Here is a 21,460-nt window from a genome sequence, read left to right as displayed (position 1 = left end):
TTTCTTTCCTCTAGCAGCAGGTTTATCTGCATCATTAATGGACTGAACCATTTCAGCAGAAAGGTCCCTTGGGCCCGAAGGACGAAAGTCCTTGTAGGCTTTCATGATGATGCTCTCCTTGGACACCCCAGCGGACATAGAGTCCGGAATGGATCCGACGAAAGAAAATTTTGTCGGATCGGTGACAATAATTTTGGTGGTGTGGAAGACGCTGATGTTGGAGAGAAGGGAACCTGCAACAGTAGGAACATGAAGTTTATCCATGGTCCACTTGGTGATGAGCGTCCAGAACCTGGCGTAGGATACCTCAGTGTGGCGAGAGGAGGAGGCTAGGCTCTGAATGAGTTGCTGCCATAGAACCGAGCCATAGTCGAGGTTAAGGCCGTGATATAGACCATAGAGAATGGTCATAAACAGTTTGCTGGCCCCATCAGAACCAGAACTACGCTCAGAGATCCCTTTGAATAGAATGGTGAAGAAACCATTCCATGGAGGAGGGAGACACGATTTCTTGAATCTTGTGACCGTTGTAAGAATCTCCGTGTAACCCATATTGTAGAACATCAAAAATAATTGCCCGACGGTAATGGTGTCGGGATTAACCCTATATTCATCGGCTTCAAAGCCTAGGAGCCAACAAAATCTTTTCTTAGAGATGGAGGTCTTGTGTGAAAGAAGATCAAAGTAGATGCGATCCACTGATCTGTCATAATGGGCTGTGGAGAAGACCTGGGAAAGGCATTCCATTGGTACAAGCTCGACTTTGGAAAGAGCGAGCACCAACGGAGAGTATTTGAGGCACTCCACCATGGGATACATGTAATTCTCGTAAGCCTTAGGGTTGAGATCAATCACCAGACTTTGTTGAGCACGGATTGGAAGAATATTTGTGCGGGAGGAGGTTTCCTGAACTGATGAAGAATCCGCCATGGTTGAAGGGAGAAGATGATGAACAGTAGATGAGAAATCATTTGATTTTGCTCGTTTGAGTTTTGAATGTGGTAAATTGGGAATGAAGCAGATGTGTTCCTTTTATACCGTGGGTAGAGGAGAGAGAAAGATCATCCCCAAATCTTCTTGACACAATAAAACGGTTTCGGATTTGACTGAAGCGCGACGGTTGGCACCCCCGATGATTACACATGAGAGAGAAGAACTGTTCCGTTTTGCACGCGTGCCCATCACCTTACTATTGAGGCCGTTACTCTGTCAGCTGAGTCAGCATCTTATCTGTTTAATAGCTGTCATCCAAACATAAGATTAAAAAGTAACCGAACGAGAGGTTTGGAAAATCAAAGATTTTCGTGCCTAGAGTGTGAAAGATAAGGAGATAAAGCGAGATATATATGGGAAGTTGTGATGTCAAAATAGACATAAAACAATTGATCTCGGGCACGAATCACTTTCTTCAAGGTCAAGAGAGACCTTAAAGTGTTTGTTTGGATTCCCGTTGAATTACGATCAATCACTTTCTAAGAAGTGTGGAAAGGCATCTTTTTGTTAGGCATAAAAGGGTGGCTTTCGCTTCAATTTAGAAACCCGGACCTTGACATAAGACCGAGACTAAATGAAGTACTTGTGAGACCGATGTGGTCTGTTGAACAAGTAGGCTGGATAACAGATATAGTGACTTGGAGAAGATATATGATGGTGAAATCTCAAAAAAAAAATGTAAATTGGATTCTAAGGGAAGAAATATTATGGTAAATAACAAGTTCATAAGAATCGCACAACCAAAGAGAGATTTCATGTTGACCGTCAATTCATGATAGGTATTGAATTTTGGGTTTCACTAAGCGCGTAGTGACACGTGGCTTAGATGATAAACACAGATATTTTGTAACCATAAACCTCAGTGGTTAATTCTGAGAGTCTCAAGGGTTACGATATGGGACCGAAATATGATGGAGAAGAGTAAGGTGGTGAAGAAAAGCGATAGTACCTCTGCTGAAAATAGTGACCAAGCAGTAAACTCTCAACTCATATGAGAAAAGAGTAAGGTAGCTCAGGATTAGAATATATGGAGCAGCCTTATTGGGAAGACAAGGTTTGTATATACCTAGTCATTAAGGCTTTTATTCAAAATCAGTTGAGGCTTTGGACAACATGCAGCAGCATGCTTCTAGGGATGCTTAACTAGTTAATATAAAGTATGAGAATCAAACCTATCCCAAGTAATTTTTAAACAAGAATGAGACAAAAATATTTTTGAAGATTTTAAGATTGTGAAAAGAGAAAAACCAAACAAAAAAAAATAAAAAATAAATAAACCGAACCCGAAATGGACCGAACGCTCGGTTCATTTCGGTTCCTAAAAAAAATATTTTTGGATTTTTGGAAAACAGCTTTACAAAAGGGAAAAACTAATACAGAATAAGAAAGAATAATAAATAATAAAAAAAATTGAACCGAACCCGAAATGGACCGAACGCTCGGTTCATTTCGGTTCCTAAAATATATATATATATATATATATATATATATATATATATATATATATATATATATATATATATATATATATATATATATATATATATATATATTTGGATTTTTAGAAAACGGCTTTACAAATGTGTACAACCATAGACAACACCTTTTTGAGATTGAGTGAAAATATGTGTTATGGGACCGAACCCAAAATAGACCGAACGTTCGGTTCATTTCGGTTCCCATGTGAACCGAACCCGAAATGGACTGAACGTTCGGTTCATTTCGGTTCATGTTGCTCCCTAATTTTAACTTTGGGATGGAGTCTTTGGTAGGCATTCGGATTCCATCATTCCCAGACCATGAAGGATTTTATTGAAACTGGCTTCAGGTAGGGCTTTGGTGAAGATATCTGCCAGTTGATCGGTGGTTTGAACAAAGTGAATTTCAACATTTCCATCCTCCACATGATCCTTAATGAAGTGATACCTTAGTGCTATATACTTGGTCTTAGAATGTTGCACTGGGTTATGACAGATCCTAATTGCACTTTCTGAATCGCAATATAGTGGGATCTTTTTCATGTTAAGTCCATAATCCCTGAGTTGGCTTTGGATCCATATAACTTGAGATGTGCAGGAGGCGGCTGCGATGTACTCTGCTTCGGCTGTAGAAAGGGAAACGCAGGTTTGCTTCTTTGACTGCCAGCTGACCAATTTCCCATCAAGGAATTGGCAACCCCCTGTGGTGCTTTTCCTGTCCAAACCACATCCTCCAAGGTCTGCATCAGAGAAGGCTTGAACGAAGAAGCCTGAGTTGGATGGATACCATAGACCGAGAGAGGTAGTTCGCTTCAGATACCTGAGTATATTCTTCACTGCAAGCATATGAGGTTCTCGTGGGTTCGCCTGAAACCTAGCACAATAACATACGGAGAACATGATGTCAGGCCTGCTAGCAGTAAGATACATTAATGACCCAATCATTTGGCGGTATAGCGTAATGTCAACTGCTGGTTTCTCCAGTGAAGGGGTGAGTTTGGTTCCGAATGCCATTGGAACCTTGACCTTTGAATCTCCCATCATACCAAATTTGGCAAGAAGAGTTTTGGTGTATGCTTCCTAGTTGATAAAGATGCCTTCGGGTCCCTGTCTAATATTTAATCCAAGAAAAAAGTTAATCGGACCCATGGAGCTCATTTCAAATTTAGTCTCCATCAGCTTTCTGAATTCAGCTGTTAAGCTGGGATTCGTTGAGCCAAAGATGATATCATCGACGTAAATTTGTACAATCATAAGGTAGTTACCTTCCTTTTTACGAAAGAAGGTTGGGTCAAACGAACCTTGTTTGAATTTAGACATCTTTAAAAACTTTGTTAGCGTTTCATACCAGGCCCTAGGAGCTTGTTTCAGACCATAAACCGCCTTGTCCAGAATATAGCAGTGATTTGGGAACTTCTCATTGACGAAGCCAGGAGGTTGCTCCACGTAGATTGTTTCTTCGAGTTCTCCATTCAGAAAAGCGTATTTGACATCCATTTGGTAGACCTCAAAGTTTTTGTATGCTGCATAGGCCAGAAAAATGCGAACAGATTCCAGCCTTGCAACTGGAGCAAAAGTCTCTTCATAATCAATTCCTTCCTCCTGACAGTATCCTTTCACTACCAGACGTGCTTTGTTTCGAATCACATTCCCTTCCTTGTCCATTTTGTTCCTGAATACCCATTTGAGACCAACAACTGATGCATTTTGAGGAGTTGGAATGAGGCGCCAAACTTTGTTCCTTTCGAATTCGTTCAGTTCGTCTTGCATAGCTTGAACCCAATCGGAGTGATCGAGAGCAGTGTTAACTGTCTTGGGTTCAACTTTTGAAACGAAGGAATTAAACATACAGAATTCTACTTTGGAGAATAAGGAAGTTTGTTTTGCCTTAAGTTGTGATCGGGTCAGAACCTTTTCAGAAACATCACCTACAACTTGAGAGACCGGATGATTTCTGGTCCATTTGATGAGAGGAGGGTAATTTGGATCATAGGAAGGATCCAATTCATCGTTTACCATCTCTTCTGGTTCGGATTGACTTTCATCGTCATAGAGCATATTGGCATTCTCCCCCTTGAATGAAGAGCTTTCTGGAATAGTCGGACTTTTGGGTATAGTGAAGAGTTCGGGTGCTCCGGTGCCTTCAGATGCTGTTGAGTGTTCAGGTGCTACAGTACCTTCGGGTGCTGTTGTGCCTTCTGGTGTTGTGGAGCGTTCGGGTGCTACAATACCTTCAGGTGCTACAGTACCTTCGGGTGCTGTTGTGCCTTCTGGTGTTGTGGAGCATTCGGGTGCTACAGTAGCTTCGGGTGCTACAGTACCTTCAGGTGCTACAGTATTGGCATGCTCCCCCTCGACTGAAGCGCTGGAACTGGGCACTCCTTCATTCATTCGCCTTGTAGCATCTTCTACTAGTTGCTTCAGATGATCCACCTTGTTATCTGCTGCGCTGGCTTCCGAGTTAATAGCCTTTTCTGGTTCATCAAATAACTCGACAAACTTCTCAAAGAGATTTGCAATAGATGTTGTGACTTGACCTGTTTGAGGAAAGATTTGACCAGTTGAGTCTTCGTTTGCTGTTGACTTTTTGACATAACTATCATCAAAGGTCATGTAATACGTCTCTTCTATCGAGTCAACCAGTCAAATTTGTTTGCTGTTGACTTTTTCTCTCATCTATCGAGTCAACCAGTCACATACCTTGAGGTCTATTTTTCTCTTCTTTACTTCTTCCTCTTACATGTTTCTTATTTTTGCTTACTTGCCATATGATTCAGCTTACAGAGTTACAGTTTCCATAATACTTATTGTAATGTAATGTGTTTATGTGTTTATTCATACAGTCAACACATATGGCTCCTCAACAAATAACTGAAGAAGTTGTATACCTATGCACAGGCAATCCGTTTCCGAAAGACATTTGTAGCACCTGGTTCCTGGTACGTAAATCTTAATTGAGTATTTTTCCTTTTTAAGCCTTGGACTCAGTGAGTCATAGGTCCGACTCGCCGAGTAGGGACGGGACCCGGGACACGTTTAAGTTGGCGACTCGGCGAGTCCATATCCTGGACTCGGCGAGTCACCGCTGTTGGATGAAACCCTAAGTTTCAGGGGTTTTCACCCTATTTAAACAACACATCCGCCCCAGGCCAGCCCCCATTCACCCCCCAGAGCTCCCAACCCTCGTTTAAGCTTGTTCTTTGAAGAGTTGAAGCAATTGTTGTGTGTTCTTGAAGGTTTCGAACAAAAATGGAAGTAGATCCAGAAGAAGGGAAGTCATTCTAGCACCATTGTGATCTCTCAGCAGTTCCATTGAGGTATATCCCATTTTTCCCCTGTTTCTATGCTTAAGGCCTCATTTAAGACATTCTTGAGCCATTCCCCAAGCTTGTATGTGCATCATATTTCGAAATAAGTTGATTAGTCTCTAGATCCAAGCATAGTTGAGCTCCAGGAGCTCAGATCCACTATCTTAATGAGCCTATATTGCATATAAACCTTAGATCTACTCTTTTGGTGCATTTTGAACCCTAAAAACCCCATATATGGAAATTTACACGTAAAGTTGGAAACTTTACGTGTTATTCATGCTCTAGGAGCCCAGATCTACGAATGACATGGATTGGATTCGAGCAAAATCACATTTTTAGCTCTTGCATGGATCGGACTCGGCGAGTCGCTCATCTGACTCGGTGAGTCCAGTCGCAAGTCTCCGGGTTTGTCCCCTTTTTGTTACGTCGAGTCGGGTGGTGAGTCCAGGAGGGACTCGGTGAGTTAGAAGCCAGAACTCACCCATAGTGGAACTCGGCGAGTCAATGCCCAGACTCGGTGAGTTCAAGGCAATCTCCTTAGATCAAGATCAGACTCGGCGAGTTGTTCATACAACTCGGCGAGTCACGGTATAACTTGTTCATCGGATGAAGATGAACTCGGCGAGTTGTTCATACAACTCGGCGAGTAGGATGAAGGACTTGAACAACAGTTTGGAAGGAGAACTCGTCGAGTCAACGCCTAACTCGACGAGTAGAAACAGAAATCAGGACAGTCGTTTAGTCATGGACTCGGCGAGTCTGGTCAACTGGAAGTTGACTCTGACTTTGACTTAGGGCATGATCAGGGGTAAAATGGTCATTTTACCCAAAGGTCAGTTAGCAGTTTTTGACTAAGGGTTTGGTGGGAATACAGTCGGAGGATTTCAGGAACAGCAGCAGCAGTCAGATTATTCCCATGAAGATCAGCAGCTACTCCAAGGTGAGTTACATTCCAGTAGCGGTGGGTCTAACGCCACAATGCCGGCCCACCAGTAGGAGATACATGATAGATGATTGTCTTTGTGATATCATCTAGGTTTGCTACTACCTGATATGTTATATGCTAGCATGATATGTTGTATGTGATAATAGTAGAGTTCAGTTGATAGGACCGAAGGGTAGTCAGACACCCCAGATACGTCTGACAGTATGTGATGATATGTTTGCATGCTGGCTTGTTATGTTATATGCGATAGAGGTAGTAGGAGGGGACTAGTCCCCGAGTTCGGTTGTTAGGACCGACGGGTAGTCAGCACCCCATAATGGCTTGACACGGGTAGGTCAGCACCCTAGAATGGCTTGACACGGGTAGGACGGCACCCCAGAATGGCCGCACGGGTAGTCGGCACCCCAGAATGGTCGTACCGGGTAGTCAGGCACCCCAGAATAGCCTAGCAGTATGTATGTTATGTGTTGTATGGTATGTGGTATGCTGGGGGAACTCACAAAGCTTTGTGCTTACAATTTACAGTTTTGGTTTCAGGTACCTCTTCATCGAAGGGGAAGGAGCTAGCTCAGTAGCAGCACATCATGCACACACATTAGTTTCCGCATTTTCTAGATTTCCTTGGGATTCATACTCTGATGTTTTGATTGGTTGTATGACTTGAATTATGAACATGGTTTATGTTGTGATGTAGTATGGTCAAACAATGTTTTTATCTATTAAAATTTTCTAAAGTAATGTTTTAAAAACGAAATTTTTGGACGTGAAAATTGGGTTGTTACAAGTTGGTATCAGAGCCCTGGTTTGAGGGATTCAGACACACCTTCGGGGGTGCTCGAACTCAAATCGAGGGATTAAAAGATTTTGGAAAGAGAAAATATTTTCTAAAAGGGTTAAGTAAAGGGTTTTAAGAAAGAATAATGTGTGTGTAATGTGCGCAACCGGCCAAGCTCAAGTAAGTACTCCCCAATGTACCCATACAAGTTTATTTATGTTTACCAGTTTCTGTAGGACAGCATGCTAGAATAGGACTAAGGATCTAGGAGTGATGCCTTATGTGCCTGCTTTATGTGCTTCAGTATATGAGAGAGTTGCATGCTAGAGCTGAGTAGACAACAGTAGGGTAACCTGTTTAGGTTATTCCTGATAGTATGAGTTTAGCATTGTATGCTAGTTCAGTTCTCTCTTCGATGATAGAGTTGCTTGAGATTGTTTTTCTTACATCCAAATGTTGTTTGCTTTGTGCTATGTGGGCCTTGAAGTGATGGGAGTTAACTGTTAGGTGAATACGTTTGAGTCACATGTGATCAGACTTGAATAATCTTAGAGTGTGGGATTTGACTCTATTGCGTAGCTCTTTTTTGAGTCTTAATCATTGTAGAGATGAATCCCTTACTCGAAGGATTATCCGAGCCTCAGCGCATGTGATTGTATTCAGGTAATAGTTAATTGGCATCACCAAGAGGCCTTCAGCAGCTGAGGGCTGGGATGGGTGGAGTTAGAGGTTTCCTAGGGTAAGCCTAGGATAATGAGTAGTGGTGATTAGTAGTAGGGCAAGGGACTTGGTCGAGTCGAGGCAGTCTTTGGGGAAGGTACGGATAGATGTGGAAGGTAGTATGGGCCCGTACTACTGAAAGCAGAGGATCCGTGCCCAAACCAAGGAAGGCTAAGATAAGACTAGGGAACTAGTAGTGGGTGGGATCCCTCCAGGGGTATCAGTATCGCTAACAGTTGTTATTTCTTTGTATTTCAGAATGGTGGTACTACGCCCGAGACCAGCAGTTGGCAGTTCTGGAGAGGGATCGGGTTCGGGATCAGGTTTCGAGCCAGTAGATGAGAGGCTACGCGAGTTCATCGAGTCAGAGATCACCAGAGGTATCCTTGAGTCGACCCCCATTATCTTCGGGTCGATCAAAGAAAGGATCATCGAGATGATGGAGGATCGCCTCAGGGCGTTCAGGAGCGATATGGCATCTGGCCAGTCAGGATCTCGCACGCTATCCTTTAAGGACTTCAGGAGCAGCGGTGCGCCGGATTTCCACGGGGTGAAGGACCCCATTGTCGCCAGGCGGTGGATTGCAGACATCGAGTCTGCGCAGTTGACTAGCTTCTGCCCTGAGGGGTCGAAGGTGAGGTATGCAGTAGGGTGTTTACAAGACCGAGCTCGAGATTGGTGGGAGTTAGTGGGTGACTCCTTGGGGGGCTCAGCTATTGAGGCTATGACATGGTCCGACTTTGTGACCAGGTTCAGGGCAGAGTTTGCGCCGGCTGTCGAGCTTCAGCAGCTGGCCAGGGAGTTTTTGGATATGAGGCAGACGACAGAGACTGTGGGGGAAATTACCGCCAAGTTCCGGGAGAGAGCATTGTTGGTGCCCCAGTACGCAGGAGATGAGGATATGAGGAGGACCCGCTACCATGACATGCTACGGGCTGATATCCGCAAGCACATCAGTTTTTCAGCTTGCCCCACCATGGAATCCATGATTACCAGGGCGAGGGAGAGGGAGATAGATTTGGAGCACATCCGGAAATGGAAGTTAGAGGAGGTTCAGACAGGAGGGGCTTCAGGGAAGAAGCCCAAGGGATCAGACGGGAGGCCGAAAGGCCAGATAGGACCTAGCCGCTGTAGGAAATGTGGCAGGCCGCACGATGGGGCGTGCAGGTTGGGATCATCGGGCTGCTACAAGTGTGGCAAGTCTGGGCACTTTAGCAGGGATTGCACTGCTCCAGCAGCAGTTATTCAGACATCTGAGTTGCTGTGTTTCCACTGCAACCAAAGGGGCCACAAGAAGGCCAATTGCCCCCAGTTGACAGGTTCAGCGCCGGTGAAGGCACCAGCTCCAGCAAACCTTCGGATCACGGATGGCTGGCATGGCAAGGCGGAGGCTCTGGTGGTGAGGAGCCAAGCATTTTAGCTGACTACCGAGGAGGCACGCGCCGTACCCGATGTGGTGACGGGTATGATTCTTTCCCTCTATTTTATTTTTATGATGTTATGATATTGATATGTGCCCGGTATACGTACATGTTAGGATCGTTCCATGTGAACAGTATCCTAGTTCAGGTGTTGTTCGACTCGGGTGCATCCCGATCGTTTGTGTCCCTTGCGCTTAGCAAGAAGTTTCCCGAGTCTTCGGGCATGTTGTATTGCCCTTTGGAAGTAAAGATTGCTGATGATCGATCGGTGCAAGCATCGATGGTATTTCGGGATTGCGTGTTGCGTTTGTTCGAGGAGCGCTACCTGGTGGATTTGGTTCCCATTCCGTTGCATGGGAACAAGGTGATTATAGGCATAGACTGGTTGAGCCCTAATGGGGCGGTGATAGATTGCGCGCAGCAACTAGTGCGAGTCAGGACCCCAGGTGGGGGAGAGTTAGTGATCTATGGCGAGAGGCCACAGCGCGAACCCGTTGTATGTTCAGCAGCGAGGGCTAGACGTTACCTTCAGCAGGGATGCGCAGGATATGTCGCGTACGTGATGGATACCCGAGAGGCGGGTAATGCGACCGTGAGCGAGGTTCCAGTGGTGCGAGATTTCGCAGATGTTTTCCCAAAGGAGCTTCCTGGGATACCTCCGGAGCGACAGCTGGAGTTCAGGATTGACCTCGTTCCTGGTGCGGCACCGATAGCCAAGGCACCATATCGGCTGGCTCCTCCCGAGATGCAGGAGTTGTCTACGCAGCTGCAGGAGCTACTAGACAAGGGATTCATTAGACAGAGCAGTTCACCATGGGGAGCCCCAATTCTGTTTGTGAAGAAGAAGGACGGGTCGCACCGGAAGTGTATAGATTATCGGGAGTTGAATAAGGTAACGGTGAAGAACCGTTACACACTCCCGAGGATTGATGATCTCTTTGATCAGCTTCAGGGAGCATCTTGGTTCTCCAAGATTGATTTGTGTTCGGGTTATCATCAGATGAGGGTCAGGGAGGAGGATACGCAGAAGACCGCGTTTTGGACGCGCTATGGCCACTATGAGTTCGTGGTGATGCCGTTTGGGCTCACCAATGCTCCCGCCGCGTTCATGGACCTCATGAACTGTGTATGCAGACCGATGTTGGATCGGTCTATGATAATCTTTATCGATGACATCTTGGTTTATTCCAAGACGCAGGAGGAGCATGAGGAGCATCTGAGAGAGGTTTTGGAGACCCTGAGGAGGGAGAGCTTGTATGCCAAGTTCTCCAAGTGTGAGTTTTGGTTGCGCAAGGTGCAATTTCTCGGACACCTTGTCAACCAGAACGGGATTCTGGTCGATCCGGCCAAGGTCGAGGCCGTGATGAGATGGGAGGTTCCGAAGTCTCCATCTGAGATTCAGAGTTTCCTAGGATTGGCAGGCTATTATCGGAGGTTCATTCAGGATTTCTCCAAGATAGTTGTACCCTTGACACGGTTGACGAAGAAAGTCGTGGTCTTTCGGTGGGGACCCGAGCAGCAGGCAGCATTTGAGACACTGAGAAAGAGATTGTGCGAGGCGCCGATCTTAGCCCTACCTGAGGGCGTAGAGGATTTTGTGGTTTATTGTGACGTGTCTATTTCAGGGTTGGGCGCGATATTCATGCAGAGGGGGCATGTCATTGCCTACGCTTCAAGGCAGCTCAAGCCTCACGAGGCGAACTACCCGACGCATGATTTGGAGTTGGGGGCGGTGGTTTTCGCCCTCAAGATTTGGTGGCATTACCTCTACGGGGTTCAGTGTACCATTTACACGGACCACAAGAGTTTGAGGTACCTCATTGATCAGCCGAATCTGAACATGAGGCAGCGTCGGTGGTTAGACGTGGTGAAGGATTATGATTGTGAGATCCTTTACCACCCGGGAAAGGCCAACGTGGTGGCCAATGCGCTTAGCCGCAAGGCAGCTCCGATCAGGGATATTTGCATGAGGATGACTGTGGTGACTCCCCTGTTGGAGCAGATTCGGGAGGCTCAATAGGAGGCTATCAAGAAGGAACATCGGAAGAGCGAACGTGTGGTGGGTCAGGTTTCCTCCTTCGATTATGATAGTCGAGGACTATTGACACTCCACCGCAGGGTGTGGGTGTCGTATCATGGAGGCGTGCGTCAGATCTTGATGGAGGAGGCGCACAAGTCCCGATTCTCTATTCATCCCGGGGCGACGAAGATGTATAGGGATCTTCGTCTAGATTATTGGTGGCCTTGCATGAAGCGGGATGTGGCATGGTACGTCGAACGGTGCTTGACCTGCAGGAAGGTCAAGGCCGAACATCAGAGACCGCATGGGAAGATGCAGCCGTTGGACATCCCGTTATGGAAATGGGAAGACATCACGATGGATTTTATCACAAAGCTTCCCAGAACTGCGCGCGGAGTAGATTCGATTTGGGTCATCGTGGATCGATTGACCAAGAGCGCCCATTTTATTCCGATCTAGGAGAGCATCTCGGCCGAGAAGTTGGCCGATATCTACATCAGGGAGATAGTAGCGCGGTATGGGGTGCCGGTGTCAGTGATATCAGACCGAGATTTGCGATTCACTTCCAGATTTTGGAAGAAGTTTCATGACAAGTTGGGCACTCGTTTGCATTTTAGCACCGCCTTTCACCCGCAGACGGATGGTCAGAGCGAGCAGACCATCCAGACTTTGGAGGATATGCTGCGGGCATGTGTGTTAGATTTCGGTGGTAGTTGGGATACCTATCTTCCCTTGGCTGAGTTCTCATACAACAACAGCTACCACGCGAGTATTGACCATCCCCCATTCGAGATGTTGTACGGGCGAAGGTGCAGAACCCCGATATGATGGGGTGAAGTTGGTCAGAGGGTCATGGGGAGCACCGAAGTGGTACTCGAGACGACCGAGAGGATCCAGCAGGTTCGGAGCAGGCTTCAGACTGCTCAAAGTCGGCAGAAACGTTACGCCGACAAGCATCGATCCGACTTGGAGTTTCGAGTCGGGGATATGGTTCTCCTGAAGGTGTCGCCTTGGAAATGCGTCATTCGATTCAGGAAGCGGGGCAAATTGGGCCCGAGATTTATCGGACCGTTCAGGGTTGTAGCCCGGGTGGGCAAGGTGGCGTATAGATTGGATTTGCCGGTCGAGCTCAGCCAAATCCACAGCACTTTCCATGTTTCTCAGATGCCGAAGTGCCTGGTGGACGATTCAGCGGTAGTGCCTTTGGAGGATATTTAGGTTGATGACAGCCTGAATTACATTGAGCGCCCAGTCGCAATCCTCGACAGGAAGTCGAAGGATTTGAGGAACAAGAGGGTGGAGCTAGTGAAGGTGCAATGGTAGCACCGCAAGGGCTCGAAATGGACTTGGGATCCGGTGGATGAGATGATGGAGCATTACCCCGAGCTGTTACAGGATTGAGCAGCAGACTTCAAGGACGGAGTCTAAAATAAGTAGGGGAGATTTGTAGCACCTGGTTCCTGGTACGTAAATCTTAATTGAGTATTTTTTTCCTTTTAAAGCCTTGGACTCGGTGAGTCATAGGTCCGACTCGCCGAGTAGGGATGGGACCCGGGACACGTTTTAGTTGGCGACTCGGCGAGTCCATATCCTGGACTCGGCGAGTCACCGCTGTTGGATGAAATCCTAAGTTTCAGGGGTTTGCACCCTATTTAAACAACACATCCGCCCCAGGCCAGCCCCCATTCACCCCCCCCCCCCCCAAGCTCCCAACCCTCGTTTAAGCTTGTTCTTTGAAGACTTGAAGCAAGTGTTGTGTGTTCTTGAAGATTTTGAAGAAAAAGGGAAGTAGATCCAGAAGAAGGGAAGCCATCCAAGCACCATTGTGATCTCTCAACAGTTCCATTGAGGTATATCCCATTTTCCCCCTGTTTCTATGCTTAAGGCCTCATTTAAGACATTCTTGAGCCATTCCCCAAGCTTGTATGTGCATCATATTTCGAAATAAGTTGATTAATCTCTAGATCCAAGCATAGTTGAGCTCCAGGAGCTCAGATCCACTATCTTTATGAGCCTATATTGCATATAAACCTTAGATTTACTCTTTTGGTGCATTTTGAACCCTAAAAACCCCATATATATGGATATTTACACGTAAAGTTGGAAACTTTACGTGTTATTCATGCTCTAGGAGCCCAGATCTACGAATGACATGGATTGGATTTGAGCAAAATCGCATTTTTAGCTCTTGCATGGAGCGGACTCGGCGAGTCACTCATCTGACTCGGTGAGTCCAATCGCAAGTCTCCGGGTTTGTCCCCTTTTTGTTACGTCGAGTCGGGTGGTGAGTCCAGGAGGGACTCGGTGAGTTGGAAGCCAGAACTCACCCATAGTGGAACTCGGCGAGTTCAAGGCAATCTGCTTAGATCAAGATCGAACTCGGTGAGTTGTTCATACAACTCGGCGAGTCACAGTATAACTTGTTCATCGGATGAAGATGAACTCGGTGAGTTGTTCATACAACTCGGCGAGTTGTTCATACAACTCGGCGAGTAGGATGAAGGACTTGAACAACAGTTTGGAAGGAGAACTCATTGAGTCAACGCCTAACTCGACGAGTAGAAATAGAAATCAGGACAGTCGTTTGGTCATGGACTCGGCGAGTTGGAGAGCCAACTCGGTGAGTCGGGTCAACTGGAAGTTGACTCTGACTTTGACTTAGGGCATGATCAGGGGTAAAATGGTCATTTTACCCAAAGGTCAGTTAGCAGTTTTTGACTAAGGGTTTGGTGGGAATACAGCCGGAGGATTTCCGGAACAGCAGCAGCAGTCAGATTATTCCCACGAAGATCAGCAGCTACTCCGAGGTGAGTTACCTTCCAGTAGCGATGGGTCTAACGCCACAATGCCGGCCCACCAGTAGGAGATACATGATAGATGGTTGTCTTTGTGATATCATCTAGGTTTGCTACTACCTGATATGTTATATGCTAGCATGATATGTTGTATGTGATAATAGTAGAGTTCGGTTGATAGGACCGAAGGGTAGTCAGACACCCCAGATACATCTGACAGTATGTGATGATATGTTTGCATGCTGGCTTGTTATGTTATATGCAATAGAGGTAGTAGGAGGGGACTAGTCCCCGAGTTCGGTTGTTAGGACCGAAGGGTAGTCAGCACCACAGAATGGCTTGACACGGGTATGTCAGCACCCCAGAATGGCTTGACACGGGTAGGACGGCACCCCAGAATGGCCGCACGGGTAGTCGGCACCCCAGAATGGCCGTACCGGGTAGTCAGGCACCCCAGAATAGCCTGGCAGTATGTATGTTATGTGTTGTATGGTATGTGGTATGATGGGGGAACTCACTAAGCTTTGTGCTTACAGTTTACAGTTTTGGTTTCAGGTACCTCTTCATCGAAGGGGAAGGAGCTGGCTCGATAGCGGCACATCATGCACACACATTGGTTTCCGCATTTACTAGATTTCCTTGGGATTTATACTATGATGTTTTGATTGGTTGTATGACTTGAATTATGAACATGGTTTATGTTGTGATGTAGTATGGTCAAACAATGTTTTTATCTATTAACATTTTCTAAAGTAATGTTTTAAAAACGAAATTTTTGGACGTGAAAATTGGGTTGTTACAACATTGAACAAATATCTTACTAGCTTCTAAATGAATCATTTCCATTTAGCTTTTAAAGTATCCATCATATTTTATTTTCATTTCAAGGCTTCAATTTTATTTTCATCTTTCTGTTCTTGTTTGTGGCTTAACTTTTTTTTGCAGAAATATCTGATACCAAGGCAACAAAAGGATTAGCTTTAGTGGACATTGTAAGAGAAGTAACCATGTAAGTCTTGTCAAAATTATGTTTTTGTTGTTTATTGCTGCAAAGTTTTGGTCTTTATCCTGATAAAAAGTTTTGCTTCTCTGCCTTCTCATGAATTACGCCTGAAGCTAAAAATACTTTCAATGGTGATTAAAAAAATTAATGAAATTAAAATATAGAAAAGACCATACATGAACTTCTTTAGTCAGGAATTAAAGTTTACTTTTATTATGTTCTCTTTAGTTAATAGTCTCTTGACAAAACTCAAATTTGTTTACAAATAAGTTAGTTGGAAAACTAGGTGAAGGGCTAAGAAAAGGGCATGCATGTCTATTTGTGAGTTGGTCTTTCCCTTAAATGTTTAGTGACATAGCTATTTATCATCAGAGGGGTTACCTTTTGAGATGTTCTTTTTATATTAAAATTTTTTGGCTGTTGACAAAATATTGAAATTTCCAAAACCCAAACTGGACACTATTTTAAAGTGGTTTAATACTATAATATTTTAGGAATTTAAATCGGCCATTGACAATACTCAATAGTATTGACTTTCACTTGGATCATGCTGCATCCCATTCATATTTTATGGAAAATGTTTCACTACTTTTAACGACCTTCAGTTGCTATTTATGTTATTTCACTATTTTCTAATCTTATGTTTTGATATTACCTAAATACTATCGTTTTTTTTCTTTCAAACCAAATTTAAAGGAAAAGTCTTCATGACTCATGCAACAAATGCTATTTACAAAATACTTTTATCCGATTATGTAAAAGTCAACAAAGTTTCAGCTGAAGATATGTTATTTGATGAACAAGACACCTTTCATTCTTACCGAACATTAACATGTCCTAAACTATAATGGGACAAGATATTCAAGGTAGAAACCTAGAAATGTAGAATCATGAGTCATCTTCAAAATTTAGTTTTAATTTTTTGATGTTTTGGAATTGAATCAGGTTATTAAGGAACTTGGCGTGGGATCACTTGCAGCAAGACAAGTATAAATTAGCTAAAGAGATATATAGATATGAAAGAAGCAAAAATCCATATGCAATTGTTCAAAAAACATCTAATTTTGTTGAAAACTTCAGATTTGGATTTGAATGTTACAAAAAATTACCATCATATTGCAAAGGCTTATCTTTTTACATGAAGAAAAAAAAAGACTATGTAACTACAACTTATGACATGTTTTCAAAATATTTGACAACAAAATTTGCCACGATTACCTCTCATTATTATTGTAATACTTGTAAATCATAAGTGAATCACATATGAAGTACATGCGATTCACATGCGAATTACAAATAAATTACATGTGATTCACATGTAAATCACAAGTTAAACACATATGAATTACATGTGATGCACATGTAAATCACAATGAATTACATGTAAATCACATATGAATTACATGTGATTCACATGTAATTCACATATGAATTAAATGTAAATCACATGTAATTCACATATGATTCATATGTAATTTACATATAAATCGCATATAATTCACATGTAATTCATATATATATATATATATATATATATATATATATATATATATATATATATATATATATATATATATATATATATATCATATGTGAATCGCCTGTGATTCATATGTTAATCACATATGTATTTTTGTGAGTTTTTGCATCAATCAATTTTTTCTAATTTTCTTGTAAATTTGGAAGAAATTGTGATGAATATTGAAATTGAAGAAAAATATGAAACTATTGACACGAAGATATAAAAACGCTTTGAAATTTTGTACAGTTTTTTGTTATTAATATATTTTTTTGTATCGAATAAAATACCTATTTTATTATATTTATAGATTGGTAAATAAAATGAGTTTTTTTATTATCTACTTACGAATATTATAGTATAAAAATATGAATATATGCATTTGAAAAAATATGCATATATGCACGTAATTTTTTTTAAATGTAGTTTTTTTTTTTAAATGCAGTTTTTTTTTTTTTTTGAAAAAAAAAATGTAACTTGATATAAAAAACTTGCAGTTTTTTTTTAGGAAATACAGTTTTATTTTAAAAAAAATTGCAGCTTTTTTTTGTAAAACAAATGCAATTTTCTTTAAAAAAAATTAGTTTTTTTTAGAACAAAATGCAGTGTTTTTTTTTTTAATTTTTTTTTTCGATTTTCTTTTCAAAAATACATGTTTTTTTTTTATAAAAAAATGAAAAATACTATTTTTAAAAAATCTGAAAATTTGATATATGATGTAAATTTTTAAACATTTATATACATATATTAAATAACACACAAAAAAAATTAAATATTAAATGAGATTGGTAAGATGACGATCATATCATTAATGAATTAGTTTTGATCCAACGCTCCAGTTTTAGTTCTCGAATTCTTGGGAAACTTTGAGTTCTCAACCGATCTTAACCATATATATATATATATATATATATATATATATATATATATATATATATATATATATATATATATATATATATATATATATATATATCCTTTCTAATAAATAAAGATCTTTTTGTCACATGTCACATTCTTATTTATTTTGTCACATGTAATTTTGTGGTTATTTTAAATTTATTTTTATTCCACATGTCATTTTATGGTTTTTTTTCATTTTAGTAAATTCTAGATAGTATTTAAGTGCAATAATTAATGTATATTAATTTTATTAATGAACTTTCTTTTTAATTTTAAAATTACTAAATGAAAGATTTGTTAATTTTCTTTATTATTTGTTTAAATTTAAAAGTGAAAAAAAATTTAATTTTTACAATTCAATATTTTTCTCACTTTTCTTATAAATTCATATTTTTCAAATGTTTAGAATTTTGTATTTAGTTTTTCTTTTAAATAAATTCGTGTAATACATGGATCTAATATATATATATATATATATATATATATATATATATATATATATATATATAAAAACTTTGGCTTCATATGGCTAATGGCCCACCCAAAAACAAACATGAAATTGTATATGTAGAATACTACCACTTTTTGACCAACGAATTCATTGATGGTCACCAGGTTAGGTAATTAATTTTATTATATGTTATCCTTTATTTACTCAATTACTTTTTTATTTTCATAATAGATTGACAATTATGTATATATATATATATATATATATATATATATATATATATATATATATATATATATATATATATATATATATATATATATATATATAATCTAGCATTACAAAAGGGGTAATTCTAAACCCACGAATAAATATCTATATGCACGAATAATTATTGCAAAATATACTTCCATCAATCAAATCTCATGTATATAATAGTATTTTAATTTTCAAATGTTGTCCTCATGCTTCTATTTATCTTTCAAAATTTACCTTTTGTTTTTTAAAATTTTATTTTAAACCTTTTACTTAATATATTCCAATTTTGTCCCTATACTTTTATTTATCTTTCAAAATTTACCTTTTAAGAAATGGCATAAAAACATCTTTCTAATTATATGCACGAATGAAGTTTTAAATCTTCACTTATCAATTTTAACATATTAAAATGATTTTTTAATAAAAAATATTTATTCAAAGTTATTAATGTTATTTTTCATTTTACCTTAAACATACTTATATTTATATTGATTTTTAAATCAAACCTTTTATTTTCTAAGACTTTCATATATATATATATATATATATATATATATATATATATATATATATATATATATATATATATATATATATATATATATATATATATAAGAGCATTCATAAATATGTTATTTTTCAAATTTATAGTAAATACCCATGTACTTATACTGATTTTTAGATTAAACTTTATACTTTATATATATATATATATATATATATATATATATATATATATATATACATTACATTTTATCGATAAAATGATTGACACACATATTAATACATTTTATCGGCACGCATATTAATACGATAATTGAAATTTTATGGGCAAAGTGAATATATATAACAACCTCACGCAAGCTTAGGTATAAAACCCCTTTAAACTATATTATTTTGGTTCAAATAGAAATTGTAAATGGTACATTGTACTTCAAAATATTTAATCTTTTTTTTAGAAACATCAGAATCGCACATATATAAGTTTGCTAAATTTATAAAAAAAAAAAAAAAAACAAAAAAAAAAAACAATTTTTTTTAATTTATAGAGATCTTAATAATTATAAACAACAAAACATAAATTTGATTTTATTAATTATCGGATATTATAACTGTAGAATTGTTACAATTATTGTGTGTTGCAAATGGAGAAATGTAGGAATTCAGGCGAGCAGCATAAACAGTTTCCCATCCAGCAGACCGTGATGATCTGTTGTGACGCCAAAGTGGTAAAATAGTAGGCATTGGATATCCTCCATGTAAATCAACCTTCACATAATGATCACCTCTAACAAGAGCAATAACAACAACTCTATGAGTTGAGATGTCTTGGGGACCAAGCCATAGTGGAAAACATGTTGACGGACTATCTTTGCTTAGAAAAATAACTATTACATTATACTTGTTAGCAATGAGAAAGCTAGTGACCGGCATAATCAACCAACGATCTGTTGGTGCGAAATGTGATCCATTGAAATTCAATGAGTGGTGTATGGTGTTTAAATCGTAATCAAAAATCTGTGCGTACTCAGCTGGGTGTGCTAACAACTCATTCTGTAAATCTAAGCGGATTTGACGCCAATTATCTTCACTATAACCGAGACACGCAGCTATTGCACGAAATCCACAATTTCCATCTCCCCTCACGTTTTGTATGTTTGTGACATATGGATGAAATTCATACGGAATTTCATTCATAAGTGGATCTGAATTATACATTACTTGTTCTTGGTTGAAGTACGAGCTATGCATCGATTGTTCCTGATTAAAAGTTGAGTTGAACATTGGAGGTTCTCGGAACGAGTACGTACTGTGCCTATCCGGCTCCTGGTTTAGATCAAACAAATTAGACCGCATATAATCAGGCGTATAAGTAGAAATGCTACGTCGAGACGGATATTGAGTTGGTGGCGCTTGAGTCGGTTGATCTTGAGGTGGTGGATGTTGAGTTGGTGGGTCGTGGTTTAAATCGATATGGGTTTTCTTGAAAAGTTTCTTCTTTAAGGAGGGGCGCCCACGAGTATTTTTGTGAGTAGCAGGTTCAGAAACTGAAGTTGTTGACGGCGTGATTAAGTTTAGTAACTTCCTTGCTAAACTTAACTTAACAGGTCTTGATTGTTTTTCGTAATGAGCATTAAACATATTTACCTCAACTGCACAACCCAATTTATCATCTTCTAACGATTTGCATTCTAATAAATCAAGTTTCTTCCAAAACTTATCTACTGAATGAAGCGGTACACAATGACCTTTTTTAACAAATATAGCTTGTTCATGCGCACATGGCAGCCCATAACTTGTACGTACTTGACATCCACAATTTTCATAAACAAATCCAAATTCTTTGGACCGCTCATATTCTTTGAAAATGATATCAAGTGCATAAATTGAAACGAAACGACACAATGGTTTTAGATGTGGTATTTCGTAGTACCGATGTACAATGAAAATTTTGTTATGCGCAAGACTCGCTTTTATACCTGTGTATTGTGACTCAACAACATCAGCAATACGCTTCAATGATTTGGCGATATCTGATCTTGATGTTTCGACATATCTTTTTAACTTGGCATGTTGACTTTCAGCTCTATTAGTTGTGTGATTGCCAAAGTTAAGAAACTTATCGGTCCATGCAGACACAAACTTTTCTTTGTGTGGTGTCAACCATGTTTTGTTTAGATAAGAAAATGCATCTGAAATACATAAAAAATTTCAGTTGATGTAATGATTTATAACATATTATAGTGTATATTTAAAAATACCTGGATAATTGTTCGTAGTTTTTTCAACTTGTGCCAAATTCTTGTTGTATGCTTCCTTTGTTTCAGAGTTAACCAACCTTGTCCATGACGTATAAAGAACATCCC

Source organism: Lactuca saligna, chromosome 9 (assembly GCF_052625555.1).
Source record: "Lactuca saligna cultivar CGN05327 chromosome 9, ASM5262555v1, whole genome shotgun sequence".
Taxonomy (NCBI): Eukaryota; Viridiplantae; Streptophyta; class Magnoliopsida; order Asterales; family Asteraceae; genus Lactuca; species Lactuca saligna.
Note: the sequence above shows the minus strand (reverse complement) of the source record.